Source organism: Castor canadensis, chromosome 7 (assembly GCF_047511655.1).
Source record: "Castor canadensis chromosome 7, mCasCan1.hap1v2, whole genome shotgun sequence".
In the NCBI taxonomy this organism is placed as follows: Eukaryota; Metazoa; Chordata; class Mammalia; order Rodentia; family Castoridae; genus Castor; species Castor canadensis.
Window position 1 is genome coordinate 147,584,964 of NC_133392.1, and position 18,904 is coordinate 147,603,867.

At 40.2% G+C, this 18,904-nt stretch overlaps 1 protein-coding gene across 7 annotated transcripts in view; it reads left to right on the forward strand.

Annotated features, from left to right (window-relative positions):
* Positions 1-1,253: 1,253 nt before the first annotated feature.
* The window catches only part of Eif4g3 (eukaryotic translation initiation factor 4 gamma 3), a 269,231-nt gene continuing 251,580 nt past the window's right edge, over positions 1,254-18,904 (forward strand). For 5 of the 7 annotated variants that reach the window (XM_074081102.1, XM_074081107.1, XM_074081115.1 and 2 more), the window contains exon 1: positions 1,254-1,377. The gene's annotated coding sequence lies outside the window, so the exon portion shown is untranslated. Of the gene's footprint in view, positions 1,378-1,795; positions 1,915-18,904 lie in introns of those variants that run through there. The other 2 variants (XM_074081117.1, XM_074081081.1) reach the window with 2 other exon arrangements.

Here is an 18,904-nt window from a genome sequence, read left to right on the forward strand (position 1 = left end):
GCTGATCACTGGCTGCACAGTCCTGGGGTGCACAGCCCTCAGTAAAGCCTGTTGATTAGATAAGGTGAATCAGATCACAGACCCCTGCCAACTTGGGAGGCGGCAAGGTTCATCTAAGCGATGGAAGAATTCAAATCCAGGACAGGCTCTGTCCCTTCACGGCTGGGGTAATCTTGGGCCAGTCACTTTTCCTCTCCGGGCCTCTTTGGAAATGGGGCTCCTCGTTCCATTTACCAGTACGTGTCGACATAATGTATGTGAAATGCGTCGTCAAGAGACCCAGAGTGGCATTTGTTATGCTAATAAGTCCCTGTGGCGGGTGGCTTTCACTCTGGTTAAGCGGTTCCTTCCACAGGAAGCCGGGTTTCTCGCCTCGCCGCCGCTCTGTGGACTGGAGGCTCCGGGGCGGTGACCATTGTTCTACACCAGGCCGCAGGGGAGGACTCTAGCAGGCCAGACCTCTCCTTTGGTCTTTCCCTCTGCCCCGCACCCTCGCGGCAACGAGCCTGAGAAGCCCGGGTCGCCGAGCTGTCAGCCCCAGAGCGCTCACGAACATCGGCCGAAGACGCGCCCGAGTGCTTCCGAAGAATTCCGACCGCTCTCAGTCTCCGGAAAGAGCCGAAGGAGCTTCCCACCCTCGGCCTGCCGAGCCGTTCCGAAAAGGCCCGATATTTTCCGAGCGGCCGTCCTGCCGGACTGCTGGAGGCGGCCGCAGCGCCATGTTGGATGCTCTGCTCGTTGAGTGAAGAAAATCCGCCGGCATCGCCTGAGCCCCGCTACCGAGAAGGGCGCCGCTTCCCCCGGGGAGGGGGACAAAGACCCCCCGCCGCCGGCCCATGAGGATATTGCCGTGAAAGGTCCGGTCTCTCCGCCTCCTGCCCCCGCCGTGTCCGGCCCCCCCCCTGGGGTCGCGTTGTCACGGAGACAGGCAGCCGGTGGTGCTGGCCCGCGGGGCGGCTGCTGCTGCCGGCGGCGGCGGCGGCGGCGGCGGCGGCGGAGGGCGTGTGTGACCGGCCCCGGCCCCCTCCTCCTCCTCCTCCTCCCAGCCTCCCCCAGGTCCCCCGCTCCCGCCGCCTCCCCGGGTCTGCCCCCATCCCGCCCCCCTGCTGCCCCCGGCCCCTGCACCCCGGCGCGCCCGGTCCCGCTCTGGGGGGGTTGGTGGCTTCGCTTTGCCATGAGTTTACCGCAGAAACCGGCTCTGAAATCAGGCTCAGCGGTTGCAGCAGGAACCGGACCCGGCACCGGAGCGGCGGCGGCGGCGGCGGCGGCAGCAGCGGTACCGCCTCCTCACCCGGCGGCGGCAGCAGCGGCGGCGGCGGCGGCAGCGGCCCCTCCTCACCCGAACATCAGGGCCCTCCAGACCCAGGCGCCCCAACAGTATCCTTTTCACCTTCCTGTGGGCCCTTCGGCTCTTGTCACCGCAGCCCGGGGCGGGGTGGGGACCCCGCAGTCCAGGGGGACCTTCCGGGGACCCTCCTGCCGGTGGCCACAGCTCAGCCCGGAAAGGGGCTGCTGCTGCTGCTGCTGCTCTTGCTGCTCCTTCTTCTCAAGCCCCCGCACCGGGTTTGGTTGGAGCTTTTGGGGTGCCCCGGCAGCAGTACTGCGGGAGGTCCCCGAGACCCCCCTGTGCAGTACCGCGAGCACCGACTCCAGTGGGCCATGCCTCCGCAGCTTCCCTTTCGATCGGGGACCCTCCTCCTCTCGCTTCCTCCCCAAACCCCTCCCCTTCATTGGGCAGAATTTGCTGGTGCCTGGGACCAGCCCTGCGGGCAAGGCTGATTGTCGTCGGGAGCCCAGCCTCCTGCCTTCAGCTTCCCCTACAGTGGGGCTTGCTGACCTCTCCGAATTATTATTACTACCTAGTAAACTTTATTGGTAAATTTCCTGGTTGAAACTAACCAGCTCGTTCCCGAGGTAAGTTGGATTTCCAGGCTTCGGTGTGAATGTACAGAAAAAGCACTCCCTCTGCCTAATAGTTTACAGCGATTGGGGGAGCTGGGGTATGGTTTGTGGTAGGACGCGTTCTAAGGAGGAAATGGTACACCGGACGCTTCCCTGTCTTTGACCTTTTGAAAGGAAGAGGAAGTTAACAGACATTACCCATCACCCCCAAAAGTGTCACTTCTTGGAAAGCCCTGTGTTTTGCTGAATATTTTAAAAAAGACTTTAATTTGCTCTTCGTAGGCCTGGTGTCTGGAGGGTACCACGCTCCCGGAGAAAAGTCTATAGTTTTTGAATGTTTCTAATTTCATGTTACCTGTTCCGTTGTAGACTTTTGGACAGCTTTGATTGAAAAAATCTAGGTGACCAGGTGTTTTAGTAAAAAACTAGCCGGTGAGGGTACACATTCCGCCGAGATTTACCAAGGTATTACTTACCTGAGAATAGCATTTCATCATGCATTCCTCTACCCCACATTTCTTGTATTTGTGTGAACTAATAAATAATCATCGGATGTCAGATCTGTTGTGTTTTTGTATTTGTATTACCGTGTATTCGATTTTTAGCGATCGTAAAGTATTGGAGCAAATAAACAGCATCGAGGGCCGCAGTCTTTCACAGTCCTAGTGTGATTCCTGTCTGTATCGGTTACTTTGGGAAGGGAGAGGCATCTCCCTTCTAGAGTCATTTCAGGTCAGTGTTTGGTTTCTGTCAAGAGCCATTTTCTCTGTTATTTTAATACTGTTAGTCCACATTTTTTCATTCCAGACAGTGTGGTGCAGAGGAAGGATAAATTCCATTCCAGTGTGATGTGTGTGCTGATTTCATAATGTTTTTATTCTGCATGATTCTATTAAGTTAAGAATTACTCACTGATGAGAATGCTTAGTGTTGCTCATGGAAAACCTGGTTAGTTTTGATCAACATCTGTAATTGCTTTACTGGGAGAGTAAAAGTTGGCTGGTTTGCCTACTTGAAGGTAGAGTTGAGTGCTGGATCTCAATTGTATGTCTTTACTTAGTACTTTGTGAATTTTAAATTCCTTTCTAAGTTTTTTTTCTTGATTGTCCGTACTTGTTTCTGAACTGTGCCACCAGTGCATTCATCTTTAGCTGTTTTGGCAATTAAACAGAAATGAAAGGAAACCCCTAGTATGTGTTCTTGATGTACAAAGTAATAAGTGGGACCTGCAGTGCTGACTATGACAGTGCTTGGTGAATCTGGTGGCTTATTTGGACACAAAGAACTGTGGCTTGACTGTTTCAGGGGTGCTTTTTTTCAGTGTGTTTCACAAAGGAAGGATTCTCACAGAGTTGGTTGCAATATAAAAGTGGTTACTGCTGCAACTGAGGCTTTTTTTTTTTAAATAAACAACTATTAAAGATGTATACATTTAAGATGTTATTTCTGAAGATCATTAAAAAACCCACTTGTGGTAATATTGGATACTTAGTTTTATGTGGTTTTAAGTTTTTATTTTGCCTCATGTCATTGAATTTAAAATTTTCATCTTGATGTATTCTACACTGCTGTTATCTTCTCTTTGCTTTACACACTGAAGGGTTTCAATCAGTAAAATACAAATACATAAATAAAACTATTTACATAAATAGTAAATGAAGTATAGGTTACAGATTTCATCAGAACATACATGTAGTGAGATGCTATCAACTGATAATGACAATTGATTAGAAATGGAATTGAGCTGGCAGAGTGGCTCAAGCAGAAGAGCTCCTGCCTAGCAAGTGTGAGCCCGATTCAAACCCAGAACCAACACACACACACACACACACACACACACACACACACACACACACAAGGCATTAAAGTAGAGCAGTTCTGCTATTCTAATCACAGAGAATGTGGGATTTTGTATTTGATAAGTTGGTAACATTGAAGCAGAGACTGGAGCACAGAGCTGGAGCTGTGCTTTCCATGGCTTGAATAGATCTCCTGTTTCTCAAAATGTATGGGTCAAGTTGTTTGCATCAAATTAGTAAGTTCAGTATGGGTATATGGAAACGAAACTTTGAACAATTAATACATGCTAATAAAAATTATTTCAGACAATATTTTAAATTTGTAAAAATATTAGAGTTTGACATGATAAGATGTCCTTCATTTATATTTAGTGTTCAAATGACAAATCAGAAATGAAGGGAAGTGTTAGCATTAATAGATTTGAGTATAAACTGTAAGCTACTTAATTAGGCATCAGTTTTGCATGGCAAGGCCCATGATGTCATTTGAAGGAGAAATGGCCTCTCTGACTGCAAAAGATTCAAAGGACAGTGACTGGTAGAGGGTGGGCAGGATTGTGGAGGAAGAAAAACCCTGATATGAAAGCCAAAAGCAAAAGAGAAATATGCTAGAGGCTCACGTAACATAGGCCAACATGAAACAGCTGATAAAATTGGCATTTCAAAAAATATTTGCTTTGACTTGGATAGAGGCTCTGTTAAGAATCTTAACAGTTATTAACCTTTTTCTGGGTGATAAATAATTTTGACTTTTTTTTTTTTGCAGTACTGGGGTTTGACCTAAGGGTTTCCCATGCTTGGTTGGCAGGTACTCTACCTCTGGAACCACACCTCCAGCCCTAATTTTGACATTTTGGTGAAAGCTACATAGCTTGTCTCCACAGAAAACTGTCCATACACAGAAAGTCTTGCTTATATTTTTCAGTATGTTATTGGGACCTCATTAAAAGCCTCCTTTAGATTGAAACTGCTCACCTTTCAAAGAATTTATGATAAATGAGTTTGAATTCAGGTGCTCAAATAGTTCTGACTTACACAGAACAGTTTTGCAGTCTGTTATGAATACACAGTGTTCTCTCTATTTATATGGTAAGACTTCAGGGTATAATTTCTCTCAGGGCTGCTGACTCTTCTGGAGAGTCTAGTTTCTGTTTGGGGGCAGCCAGTTCAGATAAGCAAATCAGACAGTGGGTTCTTCCCAGTAACTAAATAGGTACAGACTTGTGTCAACCAGAAAATGACCTGTGTCCTCAACTGTTTTGTCATAGACATATGATACATCCATCTCTATCCTTATCTATCTTATCTGAAACCAGTATTCCCATTGCTTTTTTGGGGGGCATTACAATTTTCATTTTTTCCCCCTTTGTTGATTTTCAGTTTTATCTTACAGGCTGAAGCCAGTGATGTTTCCTATCTTTTGCCTCTCTGCCAAATCTAAATCTGAATAATATTAATAATATCGGTTTTTTGAGTGCCTCGTGTTGGCTGGGAGCCAAACATGGTTTTATTGAATTCTTCCAAGTATTCTAATAAGATTGGTATTGTTCACATGTTACAGATGAGGATATTGAAGTGCAAGTATTTGCGTTTCCAAGATACCTACTCTAATAAAAAAAGGTGGTCTGTGAGTCAGACTGCTATAACTGACTCATGCCCATGGGTGTTCTTTTTTACTATGTTAGGTTATTTCTCACCCAACCTGCATGTGGGACTGGAAGGAAGAATACTCTCCCTATATTTTGAGAGTCGGGGGGAAAGTTTATATGCAGAAAAAACTCTGGAGTAATCTAGAACACAGTGATACTGTACCTTGTTTTAATTAGTTCACAGCCACATAACTGTTAGACAAGTAGGTTATCCTCACCTCACTGAGCCTTAAAGCATAGGCTCTCCACATTTGATTCAGCACATGTTTCTGCTAGGTCAGAAGTCAGCAAGGCCTCCGGTAAAATGCCATTATAACCAGAATTCTGTAGATCATGTGGCGGCCAGCAGTTTCTCTGCTCCTAAGCCCCACCATCACAAAAGTGTCAAGTATTGAGGGCAGGTCCTCACATAAGAAAGGGAGAGGAAGACATAAAAAGGGGAGAAAAGTTTCTCAGATACCGAGTTACAGTTCATCTGCTGTCACTCCCTGCCATAGCTTTATGGGTTTCAAAGTCAGTATTTATTTTTTTAATCAACTTGAGAGTTTGACTAAAACTAATGTGTTGCTTTGCTATATTGGCGTTTCTGATAAGATTTTTTTTTTTTTTTGGAATTACTGGGGTTTGAACTCAGAGCCTCATACTTGGTAGGTAGACACTCTACTATTTGAGCCACTAGTCAGCTCTTTTTTTGTGTTGAGTATTTTTGAGATAGGGTCTTGAGAAGTATTTTTTTGGCAGTACTGGGGCTTGAACTCAGGGCCTCCCACTTGCTAGGCAGGCACTCTAGCACTTGAGCCACTCCATCAGCCCGAGAAGTATTTGCCTGGGCTGGCCTTGAGCCAGGATCCTCATGATTCTGCCTCTGAGTAGCTGGGACTTCAGGCATGAGCCATGGGCACTCACAAGATTTCTTTTTAAAAACGTCCATCTTCTAAAAAATGTTTGAAAAACCATGCTTTACATCATAATGGAGAGGATTGCCACATTTTAGCCATTTATTTTGGGGCTTCGATATATACCAGACTGGTGCTGGGTCTGTGGTTAAAAAGCTACGATACAATCTTTGCCTTCAAAGAACTTGGTTTAAAAAGGTAAACAGACAGAATACTATGAAACAGGTTACAGTGATAACTGCTATAAGTCTGGTCTGGGGAAGAAGTTGACATCTGAATGAAGTTAGAATGAGTAAGAATTAACCTATTAGGTGTACATAGCTTCTTCTCTGCCAACTGACTTTTCCCAATTCTGTTGCTTAAATGGATTTCAGTCATATTTCAGGTTTCTTTTTGTAGGAACAGGGAAAGTAGGGGAGATACCAAACAAGGTGGCAGCCAAAACATAATTGCTGACTGGAGGTGTGACTCAAGCAGTAAGTGCCTGCCTAGCAAGCATGAAGCCATGAGTTCAAATCCTATTTCACCCAAAGCAATAAGAACAACAGAAATCCAGATTCAAAGTATTTTATGCATAATAATCTAAGGAATTAGTATATGAGGAGGACATAAAGAACTGATCCTCCCCCATCTTCCCACTTCATAATACCCCTGTCCTTTTGATATTAGACTTTGGCTTGGAAACAGAAATAGTGCCTATTAGCCTTAACATGTAAGACTTAGCTTGATAAATTCAGAAGTGCTTGGGTTCATTTAGGCTCTTCTGTGTTAATAGAGGTATTATACTGGACTAGTCACATTAACTGCTTTGTGCATCAGTTTTCCTTTCTCTAAAACATAAGGGCCACACTCACTTAATTGAGTGACCTTCTTGACCAATAATGGCGTATGAGTCTGAAGATTATGCTTTGAGGTTTATTTTGTTTTTGCAAGGCTAGAGAAAAGACTTACAGAGGTTAATTAATGATACCTTTGTCTGATAGACAGTGTCACATTCATATGGCAGCTTATTGATAACTAGAGCATGATAACACAGATCAGAGGCAAGACCACACTTGCTCATATAAGAAGGGTCTAGCTTTTAGCTTTCAGGTTTAGTCAAAGAGTCTGAAATGCCTCTATGACTTTAGTCATGAAGACTATAGTCAGTTTTGGGATGATTTGAGACCATAAAATAAGGTTGCCATGATCAGTGGCTAGCTTACTCTGGGTGGTGATATAGTTAGTTCATTGAGTTGTTGAGGAGAAATTCTGGAATAAACTCTAATGATGGGACACAATCTGTTTTTCCTTTAGGAATAATACTTTGAGTTAATAGGAAACTATTTCTTGATTATCAACCAGGTGTATGACTTCAAACAGTGAATAAACCAGCTGAGATATACCTGGATGAAATATTGCAGGATCCTAAGCTACTTCTGAATTCTCAAATGACTTACAGTTCTTTGGCTTTCTGGCAACCAGGAGTTTTTCACTCTTCTCAGCTGTAGTTTCACCTGAAATTTGAGATGGTTTAAGCTATTTTAAGTACATTTGAAATTTGTCAGTTTTTATGACTTTTATTAGCAAGTAGTAGTTTTGTATTTTTTTTTTTTGAGCCCAGTGTGCTTCCTGACTCTTTATAAGACTTCGAATTTTGTCAGTAGAATGTAGAATGTAAGATCCATGAAGGCAGAATTTTTTGTCTGTTTTTACTCACTGTGGACTTGATGGTACCAGAATAGTGCTTAGAATACAGATAGCAGTCTGTAAATAATTATTGAATGAAATGTTGGTTAAGTAGGTTGGAGTAGGTTGGGGATGTAGCTCAGTGTATAGCATTCACCTAACACATTAAGATTCTGGATTCCATCCCTCAGATTGCAGATACTTTTAGGGCTAATGTGGACATCATCACAATTCACTTTTAGCATTCAAGGCTGCTGTAAATTGTTTTCCACTGATATGTAATTAAATTGAAAACAGTTAAATAATATCCTCCCTTCCCTCCCTCCCTCCCTCCTTCCTTCCTTTCTTCCCTTTCTCTCCCTCCCTTCCCTCTTTCTTTTCCTCTTTTCTCTTCTTTTAGTGTTGGGGATTGAGGGTCTTGGGCATGCTAGGCAAGCTTTCTACCACCAAGCTATATCCTTAATCCATATAATATCCTTTGAGATGGAATAACATTGACTCAGTTTACAAAGCTAAAGTGGCCAACCTGTATTTGAAGTGTAGATACTCAGGAATAGGGCTGGTGTAAGACCAAAGAGGAATATCTGTAGTCAAATACTACTTATAAAAACTTGTTTTATGAATAAGAATAACATATAAAGCAGGAAAATGAAAGATAGAAAAGAAGGAAGGAAAAAATCACATCTATTTGTGTGGTATTAGAGCTTGAGCCCAGTGCCTGGTATTGTGCCAGAGAGGTACACCCCCAGCCTTGCATCTTTCTTATTACTTAACTGTTTGCTATCAGAAAACACTTTTGAATAGTCAATTTGGAATACAAATTAACTTGTTTCTTGGGGATATTCTTTCACCTTTGACATGTAGCTTAGAAGTTAAAATTGCACGTTAGAAAGAGGAGTGCTTGAGCCAGGCACCAGTGACTCGTGCCTGTAATCCTGGCTATTCAGGAGGCAGAGATCAGGAGGATCATAGTTCGAAGTCAGCTGGGGTAAGTAGTTTGCCAGACCCTATCTCAAAAAATCCCTTTGCAAAACGGCTGGTGGAGTGGCTCAAGGTGTGGGCCCTGAGTTCAAACCCTAGTACCACAAAAAAAAAAAAAAAAAAAAGAGGAGGGCTCAAACCTTTATCAGTAAACCAAACACTTGAGTTGTTGTGCCTGTAGTTATTTACAGTGTTAAAACAATGTAACATTGCTGTTGTCCCCTCTTTTTTTTTATTCCTTTGGATCCAGCTTCATCAATATATTCAAGTATAACTAGTGTCCAGAGTAGTATTTGTTAGTTATGATGTGTGTGTGTGTGTGTGTTTCTTTTCTCTCTTTTTTTAAACAGAGAGACAACAAATGATCCTTGATTTCTTTACTTGGTTTTCAGGAAACGTTACTGTAAGGAGTAAGTGAAGGAAGGAGGAAAGTACTATATCCATGTGGGATATGGATTGAAGTTTTGTAGCAAACAGAATTTTGAAATGACAAGGGGAGAAAGTAGGTGGAAATAGAAAGTGAGCGCAGCCCAGTTTGAACCAGAATATATTCACAAAAATTGGAAAGGACTAACCCTTAAAGGTAGAATGGAAGAATGTGAGAAAGGGTGAGGTGACTCCTGACTTTTTTTTTTTTTTTTGCACCTGTTAGGCAAGTGCTCTACCACTGACTTCTTTTTTTTTTTACTAGGCCTTAGAAATAGCTTGAATGGGTAGATGAATTAAAAGAGAAAGAAAGAGAGAGAAAGAAAATTTAATAAGACTAGAGTCAGGAGGCTGGGGCCATGGCTCAAGCAGTAGAGTGCCTGCCTAGCAAGTGTAAGGTTCTGAGTTCAAACGGCAGTACTGCCAAAAAACAAAAAAACCCCCCAAAAAAACAAAAACAGGACTGCAATCAGGGTTTGGATGGGCAAGGGGAGTGAATTATGAGTGAGTGGCCAATATGAACAAAGAGTTAGACTTGAAATAAGCACAGTATATACTGGGTTCTAAGGGTCCTGATCTGTGTGCATAGCATGGAAGATTCTAGTGGTAGAATATTCGAGATAATGGATCTAGAGTCTAGTAGGCTTGGAATCTATGTAAGAAGTTAGACTTCACCTGTGTACACAAGCTAGGCAAGCACTCTACCACTAAGTTATACACCCCACCCCAACTTTTTAATAAAACAGTTCTTATTGAGATATAATTGACATATCATACAAATCATTTATTAGAGTATACAATTCAGGTGGTTTTGAGCATATTGAAAACCATTTGGAAGTTGTACAACTGTCACCACAGTTTTAGAACATTTTCATTACTCCCCAAAAGAACCTGTTTCTTCCAGGGCTCCCTGCCCTAGACCAGTGCTAATCTACCTCTTGCCTTAGGTTTGTGCTGGCAAAGCAGGCGTTCTACCGCTTGAACTACACGTCCAGTTCATTTTTGCTCCGGTAATTTTGGAAATGGGGTCTCTAGAACTTGTTGGTGCTGGCCTGAAGCCACGATCTCAACCGCCCAAGTAGCTAGGATTATAGGTGTGAGCCACCAGGACCTGGCTAGTACTTAATTTTCTGCTGTTGAATAATACTCTGTGTGCCACATTTTCTTTATCCATTTATTTGGATTGTTTCAATTCATTTGGCAATGAATTGCCAAAAAGGCTGGATAAGGTTTTTGGCTGTGAATGTTGCTGTGAGCATTCATAAACATGTTTATGTGGATATGTTTTAATTTCTTTCCTTTTTTTTTTTCTTTTTGTGATACTGGGGTTTGAAATAGGGTCTCACTAACTATTTGCCCAGGCTGGCTTCGAACCATAATCCTCCTGATCTCTGTCTTCCTGAGTAGCTAGGATTACAGATGTGAGCCACCGGTTTAATTTCTTGAGTATATACGTAGGAGTATAATTGCTTTCTTATATGAGTTAACTTATAACATTTTGAGGAACCACCAAACTGTTGTCCAAAGAGGTTGCACTGTTGTATGTTCCTTCTAGCAGTGTGTGAGGGTTCCAGATTGTTTACATCTTTGTCAATACTTGTTACCTGTCTTTTGTTATAGGCCTTGCTAGTGGTTGGGGAGTGCTATTTCATTGTGGTTTTGATTTGCATTTTCCCAATGACTAATAATTTTAAGCATCTTTTCGTGCACATATTGGTCATTTTCCATTTGTAGATAACTATCTGTTCAAATCTTTTGTCCAATTTTTACTCGACATATTTGTCTTGTTTGAGGGGAGGGATAGGATACTAGGGATCAAACCCAGAGCCTTTTGTATGAAGTTATTGTGGTTTTTTTTTTTTTTTTAATCTTTATTTTATTTGTTTTAGTATATGTATTTTTATTGTTGACTTAGAGTTCTGTTTTGGAAGTAAGTCTTTATCAGATACAAGATTTTCAAATACTTTCTCTTATTCAGTGGATTGTCATTATAATGTCTTTTGAAGTGCTAAAATTTTTTTCTTGTTGTTTTTGTTTGGTGGTGCTAGAGTATAAACTCAGGTCTTTGCACCAGAATTTTTAATTTTGATGAACCCTACCTAATTAATTTATTTTTTGTGTCATTTTGCTTTTTAGTTATGTCTCAAAGGTCTTTGCTGAACCCACGGTTCCTAAGATTTACTCCTATGCTGTCTTCTAGGAGTTTTGAAATTTTAGCTCTTACATTTATGTCTTTGATTCATTTCAAATTAATTTGTATGTGGTGTGTGAAGTAGGGGTCCAATTTTATTTTATTTAATCTGACAGTACTGGGATGTGAACTCAGGGCCTTAAGGGTGTGCTAGGCAGATATTCTATAACCTGAGCCATGCCCTTAGCCCCAACTTTATTCTTTTGCATGTGGATAGTGTAATTGTCTCAGTACCACTTGAGAAGACAGTTTTTTATTGGTTGAATTGTCCTGGCACCTTGTCAAAAATCATTTGTAGTTTTTGTTTTTTATTAGAAACTGATGTGATGAAAAGAATATTTTAAAGACTTGGTTGAAATGTTCAAGTTGAAATAAAAAGCAGGAAAGATTAGGAGAGTAGAAATAGCTTCATATAACTAACTACGTGTAAGGTTTTACAATCCATTAAATTTACTGATTTGTGCTATTTGTGAAATATGGCCTGTTGAAAAAATGAATTTTGACCATTTTTAACCTTCTTATCAAGCCCACAAAACAGAACCTGCTCACAAGAGATTCTGCTTTTATTCTTTTTCTTTTTTTCCTGCAGTACTGGGGATTGAATCCAGGGTCTTGTGCATGCTAGATGCTAGGCAAGTGCTCTTCCACTTGAGCCACACCTCCATTCCTGACTAGATTGCTACTAAGTAGGGATTACTTTGTAAAAAGAAAAGGCATTTGATCATTTCATTGTTCTGGGAAGGATTGAAATTGTGAAGTTATAGATTTTTTGGTTACTGTATTACACATATGTTGTATTTAAATAATTTTCAAGTTAAATTTGATTGATTTTTAATGTTATACCTTCAGGCTATTCTAATGTATGCATTATTATAAAGATAACAAAGTTGGGAAATAGTGCTAACCTTTGTCGAACAGGATACTTTTTTCTGTTCAGGAAAAGACCTCAATAAAAAAGGCATTTTATAATCTTACAGTTCTAATAAAAAAAGGATTTATTAGCTTTGGATGAAGATTTTTCCACTTTAAAAAAAAACTCTTTAGTGACTTAAGTTTGAAATACTATAGTGTGGGAACAAGATTATTGGTTTTGTAAAATTATATGTACTTTTTTATTAATCATTATATGTATCTCTACCTTAGGTCTTACTAATAAATATGCAAAGGAATGGGTCTTAATTAACCTCTGTAGAATTTAAATTACATCAAGTATCTGATTAATACTGTTGAATCGTTGAGGCTAATGTAGTCAGCTAATATTATTAATATTACCACATTGGTGATCTTTTTCAGAAATATTAGAATTTGGAAGCAGTCCAACTTCCTGAGGGAACTGCTCTTTCAAAAGCAGACAGCAGACTACTTGATCTTAGCTTACATACCATTTTATGTTGTGGTGACTGGGTGTACTTGAAATTTAGGCTAGGTGGTGAAAGCTGAATGCTACTGTGGTTTCATTTTTGACCTTCTTTAAAAAAGTCACTAGAGATCCAAACATACAAGTGTGCATTAACCTATTTTCCCTTTATACATTGTAGACACTCAGTAAATGAGATAAAAAATGTGTTTGAAGGGTAAATTGGGACTTCAGCTTTCTACTCCCCTCTTTATCCTACTTGCTGGGGATGAACTCAGAGCTTTACACATGCTGGGCAATTACTCTATCACTGAGCTATGTCTACAGCTCATAATTTCTCTTTAGTCTCCTCTAATTTGTAAATGTTCTTCACTCACTCACGTATGTATGTATGTATGTGTTTATTGTGCTTGGGATTGAACTCAAGACTTTTAAGCATGTTCTCTGCCAACAAACTACATCCTCAGCCCTAACCTTGACATTTATGAAGATTACTGATGGTATTTTATAAGATGTCCTTCAGTTTGGATTATTCAATGTTTTGTCATGAAAGGAGTGAGGTTAGACATTTTTTTCTCAGTGTATCTTATCAGGAGGGTCATGATGTCAGTGTGGTGGTGATTGGTTGATTAAATGGGTGTGTTCTATAGAGTTACTGTCTTTCCCTTTATAGTTGATAACTATCTTGTGGGAGCTATTTTTAGACTTTGCAAATAATATTTCTCCTCCTGGTAGATCTTGTCTGCAGCATTTACATTTGGAATTGTCTAATTGTAAATGTCTCTATTCCCTTTTCCTTCTAGATTTATTGATTGTTAAGCCTTTAAGCTTTCTATTTATTTATTGATTTTATCACTTTGGACTCATAGGTATAAATTTTATGGTATGGGTTAAAGTCCAGAATGATCATTTGTTTATTTTGTTGTTCAAATTTTTCCATGTTTGGCTCTCAGGAGTTCCTTCCGGTGACTCCTGTGTTCTTTTAATCAAGCACCATCTTTTTTATTTTTTAAACACTTCTTTTCTTTCTGGTACTACAAGATGTTCCAAGCTCATCTTGTTTTTTCCTGCCTCAGTTTAGGGATCCACCACTTCTCCAATAAACCCTGGTTCTTTTTATTGGAGAATGGTGTTAGAGATCAAGACCTGGGTCCTGGGTATACCTGTCATTATTACTAAAGTGTCATTGCTTCTAGGCCTTTTAGCAAACAGAGCTAGGAAATAAGTGTCATTGCTTCTAGGCCTTTTAGCAAACAGAGCTAGGAAATATATTACATGTATGTATACTAACTGATATAACATCTGTATATTAGTATCTGCATATATTAAAAGCCACGATTTATGCCGATAGCTCTAATTCTATCTCTTGCAGTACTTTCCCTCTTTCCCTAATTGTTAACTTCTTTCTCCAACAACCTACTTATTTAAATCTAGTATATATGTAAAATAGTTTCACAGTTTCTAACCCCATTCCTCCACTTTTGATTTTGTTTGTTTTATAAATATGTGGACTATTATTTTGGTTTTAAGAATCTATACAAAAAGATATACTCAGAGGAGTTACTCTTTTTCATCCCTCCATCTGTGCCACACAGTTTCTATTTCTGCCTTCTTTCCTACCTAAACCTGTAGGTAACCAGTCGCTTCTGGTTTTTCCTTCCCTGCTTTTTTTTTTTCTTTCACAAATGAGTTGACAACTTAAGAATTTTCTTACATCCCCTTTCTTAAGTGAAAATATCATACTGTAGGGCCGGGGGCATGGTTTAAGTGCCTAGCAAGCTAAGGTCTTGAGTTTAAACCCTGTACTGCCAAAACAAAACATAAACAAAAAAAAGTACTGTAGATCATTTTTTGGCGTTTTAAAATTTTTTCCAATTAAAAGTGCACTGTGAGAACTGAATGTGGTGGTGTACCTGTGTAATCCCAGTACTTTGGAGTAGAAAATAGAGAACATTGATAAAACCCACTTACATATGGGAGGTCTTAGACTAGATGGGATGGGGTATACAAAAAAGTACAGCCTGGAAATTACTATGTTTCAGTTATAGAGGCCTGCCTGCCTCCCTTTCTCCTTCCCACCCTCCCTCCCTCTCTCCCTCTCTCCCTCCCACCCTCCCTCCCTCCCTCCCTCTCTCCCTCCCTTCCTCCCTTTCCCTCCCTTTCAGTGCTTTGAACTTTCTGGAAGGAGCTCTATAGCTTTAGCCACATCTTCAGCACTACCCATTCTTTTTTTATAGCTGCAGTGTATTGCATTTTGTGAATGTACCATAGTCTATTCAGTCATCCATATTTATTGGCATTTAGATTGTTTCTGATACTTTGCAATACAGAGTTGCAGTGAATAATCTATGTATGTTGTGATATTGAAGGTTTCTCTTCAAAGTAGCTTTCTAAATAATATATACAACTAACACTTCCTGATATGTAACTTTTATATATGTTTAAAGGAACCAGTTTTATCTTATTTTTTTGTGCTGGGGATTGAGAATATGTTCTTATCACTGAACTGCACCCCCAGCTCAATTTATTTTTTTGTGTGTGTGTGTGTTTTTTTTTTTTTTTTTTGAGACAGTCTCACTATGTAGTTGAGATCCTCCTGATCTCTGCCTCCTGAATATAGGATTGCAGACATGAGCCACTGGTTTCAACTTTGTTTCTTAAATACCTTTCCATTAGTTTAGTCTATGGAATTGTCATAAATTCATTCTTTCTCTCTCTCCTTTCTTTCTTTTCTTTTCCTTTTTGTGTCACAGGGGTTTGAACTCAGGGCCTCACACTTGCTAGACTGGGGCTCTTATGACTCATGCCACTTTACCAGTCCTTTTCTCTTTTCCCTCCCTCTCTCTTACCTCTCCCCTCCCTCCTAAGGGTTGAACTTGGGGCCTCATGCTTGCTAGGTAGGTGCTGTATTGCTTGGACTGTGCCTGTAGCCCATTTTATGGTTCTTCCCTTCCCTTGCTTCATGCTTACTAGTCAGACTGTCTGACGCTGAGCACATTCTAGCCCTCAATCTGCCTTATTAACATAGCATGGCAGTTATTTACCATATTTTCAAATATCCTACTTCCTGGATATTTGAATTCTTTGCATTATTTGCTTTGAGCGTCTTGTCAGGATTTATGCATTAGATGGGAATTTGAACTAGTTGAACTCTTTCTTACTCTGACAATTCTGAGAAGGTATAAAATGAATTGTTTTGTTCTTTAGAGTCTTTTCTTGGGCTGAATTCTAAGAAATGGATTCAAAAGTTATGATATTGTTACTGTCCTTACTGTTTGGCAGAGATATGATACCAGTTTATAACACTGCCAGCTTGCTAATTATCACTTTGGGAAAGAACCATAGCGTATTTTTGAAGTGAATCAGACTGGTTAGTTTTCCCTTCTACACAATTTTACCCAGAAGAATCTTTGAAGCAGAAAATTGTACTTGGGGAATTAATTACCCAGGTTACTCTTTTTATTTTCCTGATTCAGAAATTTAAAGACAATATTAAAAAGGTAAAGAGAGCCAAATCCCCTGAAGTATTTTATACGGGATGTAAGGCAATTAAAGACGTAGTATAAGAGAAATTAAGAAGGAAAGAAATACCTTTAGAAAACCAAAGGATCAAAACAATTATTTGGGAGATACAGAGGTACAATGCAAAACATAAAACAATTTCATACTTAAAAGAAGGGTAAAAATAGAAGGGGAGTTTAGCTGTGTTTGGAGCAATAATACAAATATGTGATGAGAAAATTGAGCTTTCTGTTTTAAGTTGATTTTTATTCTTTTTTTTTATTTTGCAGTACTGGGGCTTGAACTCAGGGTCTTCACCTTGAGTTCAAGCAGCCCTTTTTTTGTGTGTGTATGTTAACTTTTTTTGAGATAGGGTCTTGTGGACCCTATCTCAAAAGCCTGGGCTGGCTTCGAGCTGAGATCTTCCTGAGTAGCTAGGATTACAGGCACAAGCCACTGGTGCCCGGCTAGTTGAATTTTATTTTTGCAGAGTTAGGGATTGAATTCAGTGCTTCAGCCATACCAGAGACAAGTACTCTCTACCTCTGATCTATTTCCCTTACATAAAAGCTGAATTTTTTTTTTTTTTTTTTTTTTGGTGGTAACTAGATTTTGAACTTAAGACCTCTGCTAATTAGTAGGGGGCAGTCTGTCCTCCTTCCCCACCCTCAGCCATGTTCCTAGCCCTTTCCCTGCCCTTTGTGTTAAGTTATTTTCAGATAGGGTCTCACTTTTTGCTGAGGGACCAGCCTCAGACTGAGATCCTCTTTATGTTTACCTCCCAAGTAGTGTGGATTACAGCGTCATGCTGTGGGATACACACCCAGCAAATTTGAGATGGAGTCTTGTTAACTTTTTTCCTGGGCTGTTCTCAAACTGAGATTTTTCCCAGTGTCTGCTTCTTGAGTGGTTGGGATTGCTGGTGTGAGCCATCATGTCTGATTTGAATTTTGAAAAGGTTTCTGTTTTAAGATAGTTGTAACTTTTGTTGCATATAGGCTCAAATACATTTTCTATAAAAATGAATCTATGTTTTTTAATTTTAATTTTAATTTTTTTGTGATGTAGGAACTGAACCCAAGTCTCAGGCATGCTAGGGGAGTGCTATAACACTGAGCCACATTCCCAACACTATGTCAGCACGTTTACTGTGAAACTCATTTGAAAAATTTACTTAATTTTTTTTTTTTTTGGAGACAGGAGACTCTGTAGCCTAGGATGGCCTTGTGTTCTCACCCCTCTGCCCCTTACTCCTGAGTATTGGGATTACAGGCATGTACCACCATGCCCAGCTTCAATTTTTTTTTTTTTTTGATGGACTGCATTTGAATTCAGGGCCTTTTATGCTTGCTAGGCAGGCATTCTACCACTTGAGCCACTCCGCCAGCCTCTCAAAATTTTTTTTTCTGGGAATACTTTCATTCATAAAATTAGGTATGTTTTCTGCAACTTTAAAAAGATCTGGTATTAATTTGAGGCAAATATATTTGAAGCTTCTTGAAGCTTCTCATTTGTCTAGAGAGTTGTAGCCTACAATTTTTACACTGACTACTGGGTTGTACTTTAGTTCTTAGTATCATAGAATTTCACGGTTTTGAAAGTAGCTCAGATGATCAGAACTACCTCTTGTTGAACACAGTCATTATTTTTATCCAAACTATTTAAACTTCCTACTTCAGATGCTTCCTGAGTAGCTAGGATTACAGGTGTGAGCCACTGGTGCTCACATTCTTTTTTTGATAGGCATTCGTTTTTTAAATGGCCAAATACTGCTGGGTTTAGTGGCGTCCAGATATTTAGGAGGTAGAGACAGGAGGATCTTTTGTGCCGTATTATAGGACAAAACAGAACAAAATAAACAAAACTACATACACTTTTTCACTAATTAGGTAATAGATACATATTATTTTCTTTATTTGTCTCAACATTTAGATGACTTCTGTTTCCTTACTAGCTTTTAAAACTCATTTATACACTTAAGAATTCAAACAAGAAACTAGTTTTAATAGTTTTGATCCAGTATGAACTTTAAAAATAGTTTACTTATGACTCTTAAGAGTTTTTTGTTTTAATTATTCTGATTTTCCTTTTGTGGTACCAGGGCTTGAACTCAGGGCCTACTCCTTGAGCCACTCTACCAGTCCTTTTTGTATTAGATATTTTAAGATAGGGTCTCGATAACTATTTGCCTGGGCTGGCTTCAAACTGTGATCCTCCTGATCTCTGCCTCCTGAGTAGCTAGGATTACAGGAGTGAGCCTCTGGCGCCCGGCTTGTTTTTCCATTTTCATTATTGTTGTTATTGTTTCTTGATGGTACTGGGGTTTGAATTGAGGGCCTCATGTTTGTGAGGCAGGCACTGTACTACACTGTCAGTCTCCTCTGCCTTTTTTTGTTTTAGTTAACTTTTTTGGGTAAGGTCTTACATTTTTGACTGGGGCCATTCTGGGCTGTTGTCCTTCTACCTATGCCTCCTCTGCAGCTGGGATCACAGGCATGCAACATAATGCCCAGCTTGTTGGGTGAGATGTGTTG